This window comes from Centrocercus urophasianus, unplaced genomic scaffold, assembly GCF_019232065.1.
Source record: "Centrocercus urophasianus isolate 14NV4802_14NV808 unplaced genomic scaffold, USGS_Curo_1.0 seq_9, whole genome shotgun sequence".
NCBI lineage: Eukaryota > Metazoa > Chordata > Aves > Galliformes > Phasianidae > Centrocercus > Centrocercus urophasianus.
This window is the reverse complement of record NW_024885532.1, coordinates 21920546-21937183: the sequence shown is the minus strand read 5'-3', so window position 1 is coordinate 21937183 and position 16638 is coordinate 21920546. Positions and strand designations below refer to the sequence as shown.

General features: G+C 40.0%; 1 protein-coding gene across 3 annotated transcripts in view; it reads left to right on the top strand.

Moving 5' to 3' along the window:
• The window catches only part of TSC22D1 (TSC22 domain family member 1), an 80099-nt gene that overhangs the window by 34969 nt on the left and 28492 nt on the right, over nt 1-16638 (top strand). Inside the window, exon 3 of one of the 3 annotated variants that reach the window (XR_006171945.1) lies at nt 498-2712. The exons of the other annotated variants lie outside the window; for them this stretch is intronic. The gene's annotated coding sequence lies outside the window, so the exon portion shown is untranslated. Of the gene's footprint in view, nt 1-497; nt 2713-16638 lie in introns of those variants that run through there. 3 annotated transcript variants of the gene reach the window in all.

The window sequence follows — 16638 nt, the reverse complement described above, 5'->3', positions numbered from 1 at the left end:
CCAGTGGTGGCAGTGTTCCCCATTTTTGAATGTGTAAATATGCTCTTCCTTCAGAGGAGTCTTTGGCTGTTGGGTCTAAGTCCTGTTTCTTTGTGAAGGAAACAGACTGGGATGCTCTGAGTAGGGAAGGGATGTGCTGCTAACCGACTCGATCGGCGATTCCTGAGGCCCAGACAAGGGATCAGTAAAGTCAGCTTTGGGAAAACTCTGCCTTCCTTGCTTCATGCTGTGCAGAGCAACAGCCTCTTCCTTGCAAACATCAGTAGCCTGAAGTCAGATTTTTCTTTCTCCAACCATGTCGTTGACAAAGGGAGTTTATTCTAAATTTTTGATTTTCAGCAAATGATGTCACCTGAAAACTGGCAATGAAGTTTAAGGAGTTTTTCAGGTCCTCTTTCATGCTGAATGAAGTCATTTGGAACTATGTTACGTGCATTATTACTTTGGTGCATCTTATGACTATTCTCTTCTTCTTCATTCCCTCCAACTTGCTTCAGGACACCTTGTAACCTTTATACTGCTTCACAAGCCTTCGGCAGAAGATTATGAGAGCCATTTATGTTGCTGGAAGATGACTGGGTTTGGATCTTGGCCTTCCTTAAGCAGGATCTCCTGACAAAAATGGGATTGGGAAAGAAATGACTCCTTTTTCCATCATACAGAGCCACCCTAGAAATGGAAGCGTAGGCAGAATGTTTCTTCTAATACGTGATTCTGTAGGGCGTGCGTTTGGCTTCCCATGGTCCTTTTGATACGACATCATAAAGATGTTTTTATAAAAACCTAAAGCTGGCATCTTGCTATCTGATGAAGATCAAATGGGTAAATCCAACCTGAGAAGTTTACAAGTCTCATAACGTGATGAGATCTTGCTAAATTCTGTATAGGAGATGCCATGTGAAACTGGGTTCTGCTGTGGTTCAGATTGGTATGTTTGTAAAGCCTTTTCTACTTACGGTCTAATGATTGCAAAGCATATTGATGAGGAATTATGGAAATTGTATTGAATTAGGCTTCTACCTCTTCAATTTTATTTTTTTTTTTAAAAAAAAAAAGGACAAATGTCCACGGCTGTATAAAAAGCATTGGGTCTTTTGAGGTTCTGTGTTACTTCTGTAGAAAAAAGGTATATTGGAAGTGCTGAAAGTGGAAAAACATAGATTTTTCTTCAAGATGGAAAAGTTGTTAGAAAGCAGAATGCTTTAATTTTTTTCCCTCAGGGATTCTGTAGTCAAACTTGAATGTCTTGCGAGATCTCAAATAAAAACCTTATGTTTGGCAGTAGTGTACGACACATTCGTGTGTGTCTACTCTTGTTCTTTTCACTGTAGGAAATTAATTTTGAACAATAGGACATTTTAACGTTCTAACTAGGAAAGAGGAAAGCTTTGTTCTGACTCCGGAGTTGAAGAAGGGCTGGCAGGTAAAGAGCTCTTCTATTTTTCTGTTTTCTGCTTCTGGCAGTTGGAGTAAAGTAGACACTTGTGCTTGAATCCAATTAATTTCTTACATCGGTTACTGTGCTAACACTGTTTTTAACTACTGCCTGGATCTTTCATTAAATGCACCAGCGTGCTTACATTGTTGAGTGGTCTTAACGTAGCCCTGAGGCTGCTGCTTCATGGCAGTTGTGACTTCTTAATATGCTGGAATGCATCGCAGCTTTAGTACATTCTAAAAATAATTGTTCAGATGGTGCTGTTTAAGTACATTCTTATGTAGTGAGCCATTTTCACTGGACTTTCTGAAATTTGGCTGTCAGTTGGATGCCTTTAATATCTTTATTTCTTTTTCCATGAATATCAGAGTACTTTGTCTTGCTTCTTCTGTGGTTATCAAGAGAAATGCTAAATTTATGACCTGATGTTATTAGGAAACAGTCTGATACATATGTTAAACTATGCAACTGCAGGAACACTTGTGCACTTTGAAGTTTAAAGGAACTGTTTTCATGTGACAAATGTTTCTTACAGGAAAAAAAAAAGTGGAAGTGTGTGTGTATGCATATGGTGACTTCAAAATGGAGCAGTTGTCATAGGTACAGATCTTTGGGCATAAACTGCGTGCTTAACAGGAGCAATCTGGAGGTTGTAAGCTGAAGATCTGTGAGTCTTAGAAATAAATACTAACATCTGTGGCTTGAGATCTGTGCCAGCACTTCTCTTAGTTGAAAATACCTGTGCGTTTCTGGCTTCTAGTCTGCTGAAGGTTTGGTATGGTTTGTGCCTTCCTTAAAAGGTGCATCTCCTCAGCCGCAGTTCTTGGTCGTTTTGTTCTGCAGTGTAACACAAATTTAAGACCATTAAACACTTGTGAAAACTGAATACTTCTAGTAAAATAACAGAGGTACTGAGAGCTTACTAATGTTATTGTCCCAATCCCTGTCTCTAGGGAAACAAAATGATTTCACTCATCCCCCTCCCTTCCATAGTAACAATTAAAGAACAAGAAAGAAAAAAAGGGACAACAACCACCAAAAGATCCAACCAAAAACCACACACAGAGAAAACTCTCCAAAATCTGTTGTTTTTATTAAGTCAGCATTTTAATCCTACTTGTGTATCAGCGTTGTTAGCGTACCACTGTTGTGCTCTGGGCTTTGCAGCTGGCATCTTGGATTCTTAATAAGTTGTTTAGAGTGATAACTCCTGCCTTTGTGTTTATTAAATAATAAAGATGTCTAAAACCACTTTCTTCTTGTTTATATTGTACCTAATATAACTGTATGAGTATTGAGTGACGCTCTTCTGATCTGCCCCAGAATGTCAGGAAACATGGAAAAGCATGGTGTGGTTTTAGAGTGTATGGTTTTAGAGGTTTTGTAATCCCAGCTACTAATGGAATTTCAGAAGATAGGCTTGCAGTATTTCTGTTTTTCCTCTTTCTGCTCCCTTTAAGATTCCTTGTGCATTAGAGCTTCCTGACTCATTTTGTGTAATCTTTTACATCTTCTTTACCAGATGCCAGCTCCTCACTGTTTTATATCCAGTGAATAAAATCCTGGCTGTTGACATCTCATTTTTTTTTTCTGTCTCAGAAAAGCTATCTTGTTTAACATGAAAGATTTGCTTTCTTCTTCCCGTCTTCCATCTCCACTCTTTGTGACTCTGTGTTGCAACTCTGCTGTGGGATGCTTTGAAAGCAGTGGAGCCTTCTGTAAAGATTGAGAAATTCCAGGAAAAAACTTACTAATACTGCTGCTTCTGCCAGAGCTGAACCTGTTTCTTTATGTGTGTGTGTGTGTGTGTGAGTGATGAGCTGCCAATCCAGGGTATCTTTTTCAAAGGAAGGACCAAAAGCATTATTCCTATATAACAAAATCAGAATAAACAGCATGGATTCAGGGGTGTTTTTCCTTGCTTTGCAGTGAGGGAGATGCATAACAAACCATCAGCAGACCGACTCTGTCAGTAGTAGCATACTGTGAACTGGATTAGATTCTCACTCTCATCTCTCCAGCCCTGTCTGCAGAGCATTGGGATTTGGTCAAGTAGAAATGATGAAAATGTTGGTTTTTTTTTTTTCTTTTTTTCCCTAGCTTCTTTTTTGCCTGTTGAGAAAAGCAGATACCTTGGTTTGCTTGTTGGTGATCCCTGAAGGAATGAATATGATTTGAGGGTTAGCTGAGACAAGTGTTTTTCATTGGAAATTGAAAAAGGCGTAATCTGAACAACAGTGCTAACAGCTGAAACTGTCCCAGGTTTGTTTGTTACATGGACTTTCTGAAGAACTGGAATCAGCACAGCTCCTAGGCCAAGGCCCATAAATGATACAGTTTGATATCAACAGTGTGAGGTGAGTTGATGGGTTGGTTCAGGAGCTGTCGCGCTTTGCTGCTTAAGAAATTGCATTGTCAAAATGGCATGCAAGTAATTACAAACCAACTCTTGGAAACATGGCTTTGAAGACCTTAATAAGTTTGTTTTTTCTTTTTCTAATGACAGTGAGACTTCCTTGTTCCCTCCCAACACCTTTTTTTGAAGAGGATGACGTTACTGTTCTGACAGACTGTCCTGTTATTTCATTCCTACTCTCACAAGTGGTTGCTTTGCCTCTTCTCACCAGCAGAAATGGACGTTTCTGCTTTTTCTATGTGTTGAGTGGATGCCAGGAAAAGATGTGGGTTCGGGGCTTCTGTCACAGAACAGTAAATGAAGAAATGTGTCTTACACAAACGGGTATCACCTTTATGGGGAGAAATGATTTTGTTTCTTCTAATGGGACATTATAAGAGTTTGTTCCAGTGACTGCAGAGGCATATGGATGGTGTGGTACTTTTCTTAGTTCTGTTGCTTTAATACTGTTAAAAATATGTTGGAATTCAATGCAGCTTCTGCATATGTTTGAGATGTTACTCTGATTAAAATTAACTGTCTAGGTAGTTGAATTTTGCAAACCTTTTGGTTTTTGTTGTTGGAAAGATTTTTTTAATACAAAGTGAACTATAATTGTTTCCCCCCTTCTAGGTGGGGCTGCAGAAAGATTGGAAAGACTGAGTATCAGATTCTACAGAAATTACTGTTAAACTGGAGAGTTCAGTCTGTTCTTCTCATTTGATTCCTATTCTGTATTGCTATAAGTCTGATGGCCAGGTGGTTAGGTTCTTTGGTGCCTAATAAAGTATGCTGACACTGTTTTCCTTGAGTATTTTGGGGAGCAATAGCACTTCCTTGTATTATGCTGAGGAGCATTCCAGCAAGAGTTTTCTATATTGAAATTTGTTTATCTTATGCTGGTATTGGTAATATCTTCCAAGTGTCTGTTCCCCTGTATTAATGCTAAATTTTATCTAATTACTTTCAGTTATTTTTAGGAGGAAGTTTTTCACTCAGAGGGTGGTGATGCACTGGAACAGGTTGCCCAAGGAGGCTGTGGATGCCCCATCCCTGCAGGCATTCAAGGCCAGGCTGGATGTGGCTCTGGGCAGCCTGGTCTGGTGGTTGGCGACCCTGCACATAGCAGGGGGTTGAAACAAATGATCATTGTGTTCCTTTTCAACCCAGGCCATTCCCTGATTCTGTGATTATCTTTTTTTCCCCCATACTTGTGGTTGCAGACTTTTCCCATCTGTCCTCCTTTAATAAGAGGATGCTAGTCAGGTCTTGTACTTCCCCCAACCAGTTCAAAATGGTTGTTTCACTTCTTATTAAATTTGAATGGGAATGATGAACAGTAATACATTTTTCCTGAGAATAAATGCTTAAGAAAAATCAAGGGAACTTTTACCTGATATCCTTTCCTTTGTATTTTTGGAGAGCACCCAACTTGGAAGACCAGAGCGTTTCCCTGTGGCTAGCAGTCAAACCAGTGCTTCCAGTGTGGAGTGCTTTGACTGCAGGGCATTCTGCTTCCCTTCCCAGGTAATCTTAGCACCCCAATTCTGCTTGTTGTTGGACTCACATGACTGCTTCACATCAACTTTGTCTCCTTAAGAAGCTTTTTAAAAAATTCTAAACTTGGAGGCCATGTGACAGTGCTAAAAAGGGCTGTGCTCCTGTTATTCCTTCTGACTTTACTGCAAATGAAACATTTTTCTAAGGTCTTGTACACCATATATGGATCAGAGATAAATCCAGGATCTTCACTTGCCTGTACACTTAAGCAAATGAATGGTTTTATGTTGCCACACTTTGCTCCCCTGAACTACCATCTGTTTTCCCCCTCCTCCCCCTCTTGGAACTCCTGCTGTTTCAAAGTCAGGCTTCCTCTGTGATTCGGTGTACTTCAGAGAGAATTTTTCCTGTCTGCCTTTATGGAAATACTGAAATGTATGCAAGATGTTGTGACTTGAGCTGTTTATATTTGTTTCTTTGCACAGAGCGTAGTTTTAAGTTGGGGATGCTTGAGAACCAGGTATGTGTAAGGGCTGTGCTCAGTGATCAGTCTCACCAGTTTGATGGGCATGTGATACTCTGGAGTAGTCGGTATACTGACTGACTGCCTTCCAGCAGGGCAAGGTGCCTTCTTGCCCAAAGCTCTTTGCTTTCTTCAGCTAAAAGCAATTACAGCAGTACTGCCTGAGCCTCTTATTTCTTTTGCCTATCTTCCTTCTTCTGTCTGCTCTTCAATTTTTGTCATGATGAAGAGATGATTTACCTAGCAAACTCTCCCTGCTCTTCTGTGAGTCTGAACAGGTTGGTTAAGTCTTTGTATGGAATTTTATTTAATGACAATATTTATGAAATACAGTAATGCTGATGCTCAGAACAAAACAAAACCCCTCATCGTACAAGAATTTAACTTCTAGAATTACAGTGACTATAATGTACTGTGAGTGCTGTTTCCATCTCTCCCCAAAAATCTACAGTTACTTTTAGTCTGTATAAAGTGACTAAGGTATGTTTTTTTACGCGCCCCCCCCCTTCATTGCATGATGCCAAAAAGAATGAGGTTTTGCTTATTAAGTGAGCCCAGGGGTGGTATTTCAGTACAAATTTGAACAGCTTGGTTTATAAGAGTTTATCTGCTTTCTGGACAAACTCATGTTTCCTTATACCTGAAGTTGGAAACTGTTCCCTTGAAGCTCTGGTTGAGGTCAGACAGCACAACAGACTGTTGTACAGGCACTTCTTTTGAACAAAAATCATACTAGGGTGACAGCAGACACCTAAAATATAGAATAAAATATGATAGATTTCTTTTTCTTTTTAACATGACTAAGAATAGTCTTTGAAAATTGAGGATTTTCTATTATATCCAGTAGCTGAGATTTTAAAAAAGGAATAATTAGTACTTGTGAGTGTTGTGAAGCTTTGCTAATGAAGACCTGCTTAAAATAGGCTGCCTCCCCTAGTTGCCTATCTTGTCTGTTCATCACACCGATCTTATTTATTTGACTAGGTTTGTGGTATTCTTTCTTGCTCCTTTCAGGCAGCAGAAAACCTTTTAGATAAACATTTGAAAGCTATATATATATAATATTTTATATTATATATATATATAAATATATATTTTTTTCCTCTGCTGTGCTGTCTGTGACAGCTTTGTCTAATTTCAAATATTCATGCGGGTAAAAGAACTGCATATTATTGTAGTCTTCTACGTAACATTTTATACTCTTGTCTGCAGAGCAGGACAGTATCTTTGTAGCCCATGAATACTGTGCTGGGTTGTGCATACTGGCACACATACACAAGTATGTGTGGATGAGGTTCTGAAAGGATCTGCAGTTGAGTAACACTGTGTAGTATATGATGTTACCCTGCAGAGTTCTGGCAATGAGGCAGTACAGTGTGTAGGACTTACACTGAAGGGCAGAAGTGGTACACGTCATCCATGGAAGATGTCCTAAAAGCTGCTGTGGCATTGTACTAGATGCTGATGCTTGTGATGACCGTTAAAACAGAAGCTAAATGCAACAAAAGCCCATGCTAAGTCGACTAATGTGAGTAGTTGCAGCAAGCTGACTGAGATAATGTTCTGCTGTGAGGATTCCTGCTGAAGTTGCACCTCAGCTTATAGGCAAGGCAAGCTAAGGATGTGGATGACTGTTTTTAAAGTGAGGGCATTGTGAGAGAGATGATTGCTTCCTGCAGCTTCAGAATCTTTTTTCTGTGTATACTTCTGATTGCTCAAAAGTGAAGAACGTGAATTGATAGCAGCTTCAAACTCCTACAAGAGCATATTGGTGTGTCAGGTATATTTTGTGTGCATATGTAGTGCTGGTGCAGACTGTTCTATGGGCAGCTCTGAAGATTCAACTTGTAGGTCTTCTTTCTGACTTTTAAATTCCATCAAAGCCAGGATGAATTTTTAAATAGAACCTTTAAAGTAACTGATTTCAGTCCTCCTGCACTGATACTGTGCTACATCTCTCTGCTTAATGAATCTGCAGTAATGTTTAATGGCTCCGTCCCTGCAAGGAGCTGTGCTGTTGCTGCAGTGGTGGCACTCCTTAGTCATTAGATAGGGCTGTAGGAAGCTTCTTTGTGCCATCTGTCACTCGTGTGTGCTGCTTTTTTGACTTGACCTGAATGCTCTTGCCCTGTCAAGGTTTAAATGCTGAGCACAGACTGATTAACAGGCATTAAGTCATTTAATTCTTTCATTTTTAAGTAAAGTATTAACGTAGTTCTGGTAGTCTCTGATTTGCATTTTAAGGAAAAGAGATGGCTTATGTAAGCAGTATGGCTTTTTAACCTGCTCGTGATGGTTGGTAGTTTGCAGTTCTGTGCTGAATCTGCTTGCTCATCATAACTGTTGCAATGAAGAAAAAGCAGAAATTCTACTGATTTTAAACACAAAACACTTGTTAATGTATATGCAGAAGTGCAAGCATGGTTCGTAGTGAGTATTCATAAATTTGTGGGGTTTTATCTAAAAGATAAGGTTATGAAGCAACTCAGTATTTATTATCAAGTGTTGGCCTTGCCACTCCTGTGGCTGAGTACCTCATACCTGAGCCAGCTCAGTGGAAACTGAAATAGAGTGTGTTCAGACTTCGAGCAAGATGGTGCCTGCTGGAAATGGTAACAAAATGAGTTATGTGTGGCCTGGAGCTTGTTTCTTCAGCAGTTTATAAAATTCAAATGCAGCAGAGTGGGTATTTTTCAGGGTCACAACCACAGCAGTCTGTAAGGTTGAAGGTCCCTCTGGAGGGGAAGGGGGAATGAAAGTATTGAAATCCTTCTGCGTTAGAAGTGGGTTTGAATGCTGAAGTGGCTCTTCTACTTGTATATTATATTTACAAGAGTATCAGCTCAGGGTTTCTGTTTTGAGGTGATGCTTTTGAATCCTGAAGCTACCTATATAAAGATTTTCATAAAGGATCTTTCCTTCCTCTAAGATCTCAAGAGGATTCGTTAATACCACTTTAATTTCCTGTTCATGGCAGGGCCATAAGAGCAGCTAAACCTCTTGCCCCCTGCAGGGCTCAGCCAAGGACCATTCCTGCAGTGCAGCCTGGCTCTGGGAGATGGCTGCTCCCTTCTCACCCTCACCTTTGGTCTTCGTGGACTAGCAGATTCTCTCTAACACTGCAACCAACCCATGGGATCTCATGGGCTTCAGTTCTTACTTTATGAACTGATGTGCTCTCAAAAGGTGTGTTGGTGTGGCTTGGTAGTCGTAGAATCGTACAGTTGTTAAGGTTGGAGAAGGCCTCTAACATTAACAAGTCCAACTGTTGACCTGTCCCCACCATGCCACTAACCCATGTCCCTCAGTGCCTCCTACACTCTTTGCTTGAAAACCTCCAAGGGCAGTGACTCCACCACTTCCCTGGGCTGGCTGTTGTGTTTTGCACCCAGGTTCTCAGGTACGTGTTGGCCCCACATGTGCTGATCTGACACAGTTTGGTCAGCTCTTTTACTCAGGTGCTTTGCTGAGCAGTCCTGCCACGGCTGTTCTGGCAGCTCAGCTGGAGATCCCAGGCCTCTTCTCTCTCCTTGCGGTGTGTTTCGGCTTCTGTTTCATACTGAGGTTTTTGTTTCAACGTGTCAGAGTAGAGATGGTGTGGTTAGAGCATGTGTAAGAACAAGCAAGGCACAAGTTTCCAGGAGAGGCTTTCTGTGAGAGATCTTCTTAAAGATCATTCAGGGCTTGATACTGTAAACACAAGTACACCAGCTTCACTGTCCCCTCCCTGGCTTGCGTTCTGTGTATGCAGGCCATTATTCATGTTCCAAGAGGCCTGAAGGAGATATGGAAGCTTATTGCTTGCAGGTGGTGGGTAACATGCAGAAGTACACGCTTTCTGCTTTTACATCTTACTGTGCCTAATTGTGACTTCTTAATTGCTGTAGCACATGTCTACGGTTGGAGTTCTTGTTTCTTTACTAAAGCTTTGACTAGAGCTTATTTTGATGTTGTGTAAGCCAAATGAAAGTTTTTACTACAGTGGCTGCTAAGATAAATGAACTACAGTTCACTGAAGTTGACTCATTCATTGTCTTTTAAATTAAAACTGAAAGTGAAACCAGGAAATGATCTTTGGGCCATAAAGACTTTGCTGTTGCATTTTATATATGTATAATTTGGACTAAGAACTGTACCTATGATTTTATGTGAAAGAAGCTGCATGCAGAACAATTAAAGGATGTTGCCCCAAGTATATGGGATACTTGCTCTTGTTGCATTAGTTGTTTCTTTTGAAGATGGCTGATGAAATGAGAAGTTGGATTAGGGATTTTTAAGCTCATGTTTCTCTGATGAACAACATTAACTTCAGTGACATTTGCTTACTTCCTTTTATAACGCTTCATTCTGAGAACTGTAGGCCATATATAACTGCTTTGTAAATCTTGAAGCATCCTGAGAGGCTTCTTTTCATGCCTTCATATTTTTCTGGGATATCCAAGTCCCATCCTAACTGTACTTGCCAAAATTTGTCGTTTGCAATAGGATCAAACCTGTACAAATCTAACACACTCTTTCAAATATTAAAATCACCCTTGAACCTTCAGTATGTGAGCTGTTCTCCTCTGACACTGATAGCAGGAGCTTTGTTTTCCTCCTTTCTTACTGTTATACTGAAAAAGAATGTTTGTGATGATTTCAAAGCCTCTTATGATCTAAGTAAACATACATATGCATTGAAAAGGATCTTGTAGCACTTCCTTCTGTATTCCTTGTGATCCCTGGAAAAGTTCAGAGATATCTTCATACTTCACATTTTCACATGCAAATACAGAATTGATGTGTGCACTATTAACAGGCTTAATTCCCCTGTGACTCCAGGTGCTGTTATAATATATACTGTGTATGTGTATTTAGTACATCTGTTGAAACTGTGAGTGATCAATTCATTGTACTGGGCAGTTCTTCTTTAACTTACACACTGTGTGTTGAGTAGAGGTTCTAGGGGTGGCATAGTAAGTGGTTGTCTTTTCTAAGCCTTTGTCTAGTTCCAGTTCTTGCCATTACCTGTACCTTTTGCAACTTGAAAAGCCTTTTTCTTCCCTTTTAACAAGTGTAGGAATATTCTTCTGTTTGGCTATCCACTTCCACTTGGTGGCTATGACATTTTTTTGCCATTTGCCTCCTTCTAGCTCTGCTGTTGCAGTGTTGACTTTACTGGTGAACTAGAACTTCCTCTCTCACGTTAAGTATGAAAACCACATTCACTTAGCATTGTTTCTGTGATTCTTCTAACAGGGCAGCATTTGCAGAAAAGTGGCTTAAGTCTGTTGTGTATCCTCTTGCATGGTCTGTGTGTGTGATTCTTAGCATTGCTGCTGGCCATGTTGAGCTGTAGGCTGCTAGTGGTGGTGTGGTGCCACAGCTTTCCAGTCCTAGTTACAGGTGAAAAATCAGTAACAATGAGAAAAGGATCAATCCAAAGGAAAGGCATTTTATATTGGAAATATCTGATGTAAGCTAAGCATATGGTTATGTGGGTGGTGTCTGCTTTCTGAAGCTCCATGCTTAGAAAACTCGCTTAACTAATATTTGGGTTAATCTCTAGCTAGTAGAGCATTCAATTCCAGACGCTTGGTAATCAGAATTTTTGCAGTCTCACCCACCGCTCCAGATCAGTATCATTCATCTGTCTATTTTAAATGCCTCTCTCATGGAGTAGTTCTAACATTACCCACTGTTTGACCTGATGGTAACAGAAACACGTGAGCTCCTCCTGCTGCTGTTCAGCGAGCGAATGGCTGCTTGCACCATTCATCAGTGGTGGTACTTGTACACAGAAATACAGGGCATTTAACATCCTGGGCTGACTCCTGGTGTAGATTTGACTTTTCCTTTGGTGTGACCGATGGGGTTTCAATTTACCATTGCAGTGACAAAAACATATCTTGTCTGGTACGCTGGATATTCAGCGCCCCTCATCAAAATTTGGATGTTGACTCTTTGCTCCCTATGTAAGCCCTGTGAGGAATGAGCTTGTTCATTGCTCTCAGTGAATTTTACTAGAATTTCTTGAACGTAAGTGAAGGAAGGAGTGTTGGAGTACAATTCTGTAACAGTAGCTGTCTTGCCAGTGTTTGTAAGTCAGTCAACATTGAAGTTGTAATAGAAATAAAAATGAAAATGAATCTCTACTTTTCAGAACAGAAACAGGGAAATGGCGAGGATATGGAAGAACCATCACTCCTTGCGTGACTAGAAAAGGACAGTGTTAGGGTTTCTGGAGAAAGTAAGATATGGGAGGTAATGGAACGGTTTTTCACTTGTGACATAAGTGCTGCCGTTGTTCCTCTTTGCGTGTTCCTTTTCCATTTTCTGATTAATTTTTTTCTTTCCTTTGTGTGTGAACAGATTTGCACCTTTGTAGCTGCTTTAACAGCTACTAAGGCAAGCAAGAGACCCCTCACTTTCAAGGTGTAAAATTTTGCTTTTGATTTTGTTTCTTCTACCTTGCAGAGCTGCTGTATAATTAAAACTTCAGCTGTCATCTCCCATGCAACTCAAACCTCCCATCCTTTAAAATCTTTACAGTCCCAACCTTTTAAATGCTAGCAGTGAATGCGTTTTTGTGAGATGATTTAGATAACTTATCAAAGTCCAAGAACAAACAAACATCTGCCTAGTGGTAGTTACACGTAATTCTGTTGTGAATTGTGAGTTGGAACAGTTCAAAACCATTTGTTTGCTGATACAGCACTGCACAATTAGTGCTTGTTACGTAGTCCAGTTGCTTAGCAATAACGTTAACAGTCATGAGTGTTTATAAAGCAAATATAATGTGATATGTTTAACAAGGTATGTGGTGCTTTTGTATTGCTTAAGTGTCCTGATAACTGTTGGAAAACGTTTATTGGGATTACACATGAGCAAGCACCTGACACTTAAGAGCAACAACTTGAGTAAGTAAATCCGATAGATGATGTGCTTGTGGCTTTTTCACCTCCCGCCCCTAACATAAGGCAAGTGGTGAGCATGGTGATTTTTCAAACACACTAGCTTTGAACTTTGAAGTGTTACTTTCAGGGCATTGATAAATGCTCTTGGAATAGCTTTGGATGTTCAGGCTGGGAACACTAAGAGTGGTGGGCTATGTGATGAATAGGCTCATCTCCAGGCATGCACAAACCCAGAGCGCAAACACACACAAACCCAGAGGCACGGCGGTGGTAGGGATGATCCCACCCCCCATAACCTCACTTAAGAAGGATCCCCCTGACCTGGTTCCCATCAGGGCTGTCCCTGGAGCTTAAGATCCCAGGCACCTGGGCAGCAACCACCTGATTTGAGGAGTTCACAAGGCTCTTCTGGCCAACCTGCAGCCTGGGACGGGCAGATGAGACCCCACGGGACTTGCTGTGGAATGATAGGAAGAGTGTTTGGGACTACAGTCAAGTTAGTGTGGGATACTTAGGGGAAGGACCAAAGCGAGGTGGGAAAGAGCAGGATCCCTTGGGTGATTTTGTGGATAAGGAACAGCTGGCTTTCAGGGGAACAAAGTGTGAAATTTGTGCATGCTGGGAACAAGAATCTCCAGGGCCACCTCAGCCTCACTTTTGGGTCAGACTATGGGATGTGAAGTTGTGGTTGCCTTGCCTCTGTCAGGCTGCTAAGTTCAGCAGCTCTTAGCAAAGGGCTCTGATGCTGAGGCTCCTTGAAAAGTCTATCCTATTACATCTCAAAGTAATGTTTGAGACCATTTACTTCAGAAGGTTCTGACTGTGGCTTTCCAATAGGCTATGCTGATGAAAAGCAGGGGAAGGATAAGAAGCTTGGTAATAGTATTATAAATATTACACAAATAGAGCAATGGAAAAATGGCTTAAATGTAAAGATATGCAGCTGCTGTGGCTTTTGAGAAGTCAGCAGTATGAGGTGATGCTGTTTACAACTGACTGTCTTCCAAATAATCTGTGTTCACAGCTTGATTTAAAATATCACTCTAAATGGGCGTACTGAGTTCAACAGCATCATTCCTCTGCTGCTCCTCTCCTAAGTGGATTTTCAACTTGCTCAGGAGATATTTTTGGTATTGTCACTTGTGTGTTATTATTAAAATCAGTTTTTTTTTTTTTTTTTTTTTTTTTTTTTTTTTAGAGTACTTAGGTGAAGCTCAAGGTCCCAAATTTGACCTGAGGCTTTCTCCCTGCACTCTTGTTCTAAACAAAAATACAGGTATGCTGATGGGAGAAGCACTGCAATTAAGTGTCATCAGTTTCTGGGATAGTCTTCTGCTCTGATTTAGTGGAAATTGCAAACCATATTTGACCTGTAACAAACCATTAGTCATAAAACCTAAATGCTTAAACTATTTATAAGTAATATTGTTTAATTTTATAGAAGTTAACAGCATTTCAAATGTATTTTACCTTGGTGCATTCTCTCAGCCACCTCTTTGGCTTGGAGGACTGAAGAAAAAAGTGGGAGGCTACATGCAGTAAGTGTGTGAACAGATGATGCTGTTGTGCTGCATGGAGCCTTGGATCTTTTGCTGCAAGGCTGTTTCCAGATGTTGCAGGTACTGTGTAAATAGGTTGCTATTGTATTTAACCCTACTCTTGTCACCTTCAACAAGCACATTTTTATCTTTAAAACACGGTCAGTTCTATAGGGAAGCTCAAGGTGGGTGCTGACACATTGTTTTAAAGTCTCAACTATTTCAGAGCTGCTAATGTAGGGGAAAAATGGGGAGCACTGTTTGCTTCATGTGAGAGGGGGAAAAAAAACCCTAAAGCCCTGAATGACTCGTGCTATTTGGGGAATGGTATGCAGCCCAGTGACTGCACACTGATGAAGCACTAGAAAAGAGTTAAAGGTCTCTGACTGCTTAATGTGCAGTGTGGAATAAATAAGTCAATGGGGCATATAGAAGGTGAGAGCAATCCTGAATCTGGAAAGAATTGGCTTCAGACAAAATGTTTAGGGTGGAAGGATGTTTGCATGCCGTGTAAAAATGGAAGGGTCATCTTCTGAATTTAAGATGAAAACATTAAATTGAATTTTGGAAACTGAAAGCCAACAGCCTTATCTTTAATAAAAGAAAAACCCATATATTTATTTCAGCAGACGAATCTTTTGAAAAGAATGTGTTACACAAACCAAGTTTCCAAGGAGTCTGTAGACAAAACAGACTTCAGAGCTGGAATACACAAGATAGCTTGTCTTCTAGTGTAGTTATTGGGGCAGATGTGCATTGTCAGTAAGTTAATGTGAAGGATTATGTGAATCTTGGAAAAATCATTTTGAGTGCTTAGAAAGACTGGCGTTTGACCTTGTGTGACACAGTGGATTGTGAGTAAGGTGATGATGTGGTTCAGATGGCTGGTGAAGTTCTGTGTCTTTGGAATAGGGAGAGGATCTTCGAGTGCTTTGGGAAGGCCTTGATTCTAGATAGTAGTGAGCTACTGAAATAATTCTGGTAGCCAATCTTGTGTTGGTTTGCTGAGAATCCTAGGGGTGTGCATCCCTTTGGTCTTTCTGCACATTTTTCCTCTATGGGTGCATGGCACTTCTTGATTTGGTGTTGTTTCCTGGCTTGCTTAGCACATGAATTGCTGAGATGAATCCTGCTTGTCCTTAAAATTGAACATTAGAGGATTAAATTTTGATTCAGAAGTCATTAGCTTCATCCTCTTTGACCACGAAGTACCGAAATAAATATTTTCCATTGTATATTGTTATCTTCTACAAGATACAACTTGCCTTCTAAGGCATCTTAACATTTAATCATCACTTGAATAAAAAAAGTAAATCCCTTACCTGAATATTTAGATAAGGACCTTTTCTTTTTGTCAGTGTAGTGTCTGCTTACTCATTACTTTAAAATACAAAACATCGCAGTATGGGAACGATTGTCTGCAATGGTTCTGGATTCCATTCCATGATAATATTTTCCCTTCTACTTGTTAAGATACCTGCATGTCTATTCCTGCCTTCACTGATGTTATATAAAAGCTATCGGTTCTTTCCTATTCTTGCTTGCCAAAAAGTCTTAAACTAAATTAGCTGATGAAAATGTCTCTATTCTACTGATGCTGAGTCAGAAGTGTTTATTTAAAGATGATGAATTTAGTAATCATCAGACCATGTTTAAATCATCAGGAATGCTAATTATAGATAGGCTAACCTATATTTCTGAAATACTTAATGACCTGACGCCCAAATCCTTCCCTCTTGTGTTAATAAATGAATCAGTTTCAGTTGGAAATGGGTGACACTGTTATTCACACAAAAATTGAAGTAGTTATGTAGAAGAAAGCATGAAACTTGCATCCCATGAAACCTGGAGGAGAGAATCCAAATGACATTCTCTCTCCTGTAGGTTCTTTAGAATAAGAAAAGAAGAAAAGTCTTTTGAGATTTTGTTTATGCTATAAACACAACTTTGAATATTTTATGTTGATCGGTGCTTTTCTCCGTTTTGGTGTATTCTGCATGCTTTTACAGCTGTGTTTCTCCAACTTTGTTATCTTTTATTTTCTTAACACTAACAAAATCACAAAAATAATTAGCTAATCTGTGAGGATCGTAGTGCTTATTATAGTTACTGTATTGAGAATCAAGTAATCGGGTAGCTAATAAGGAAGAAAACAAGTTTTCCATCTAGTTTAACAATTAATTCGACATCTCATTTTCAGTAACTGTAGTGCTGGTATCCATCACTTACTAACTTAACTTTGCAGTGAAATAAAGTCAGAGCTGAAGTTGTTTTAGAGAAGTCTTCAGTTTCTTTTAGGTGCAGAGTGTGAGATGGTTTTTGAGGTGAAGCCTCTGAAATGCTGATCT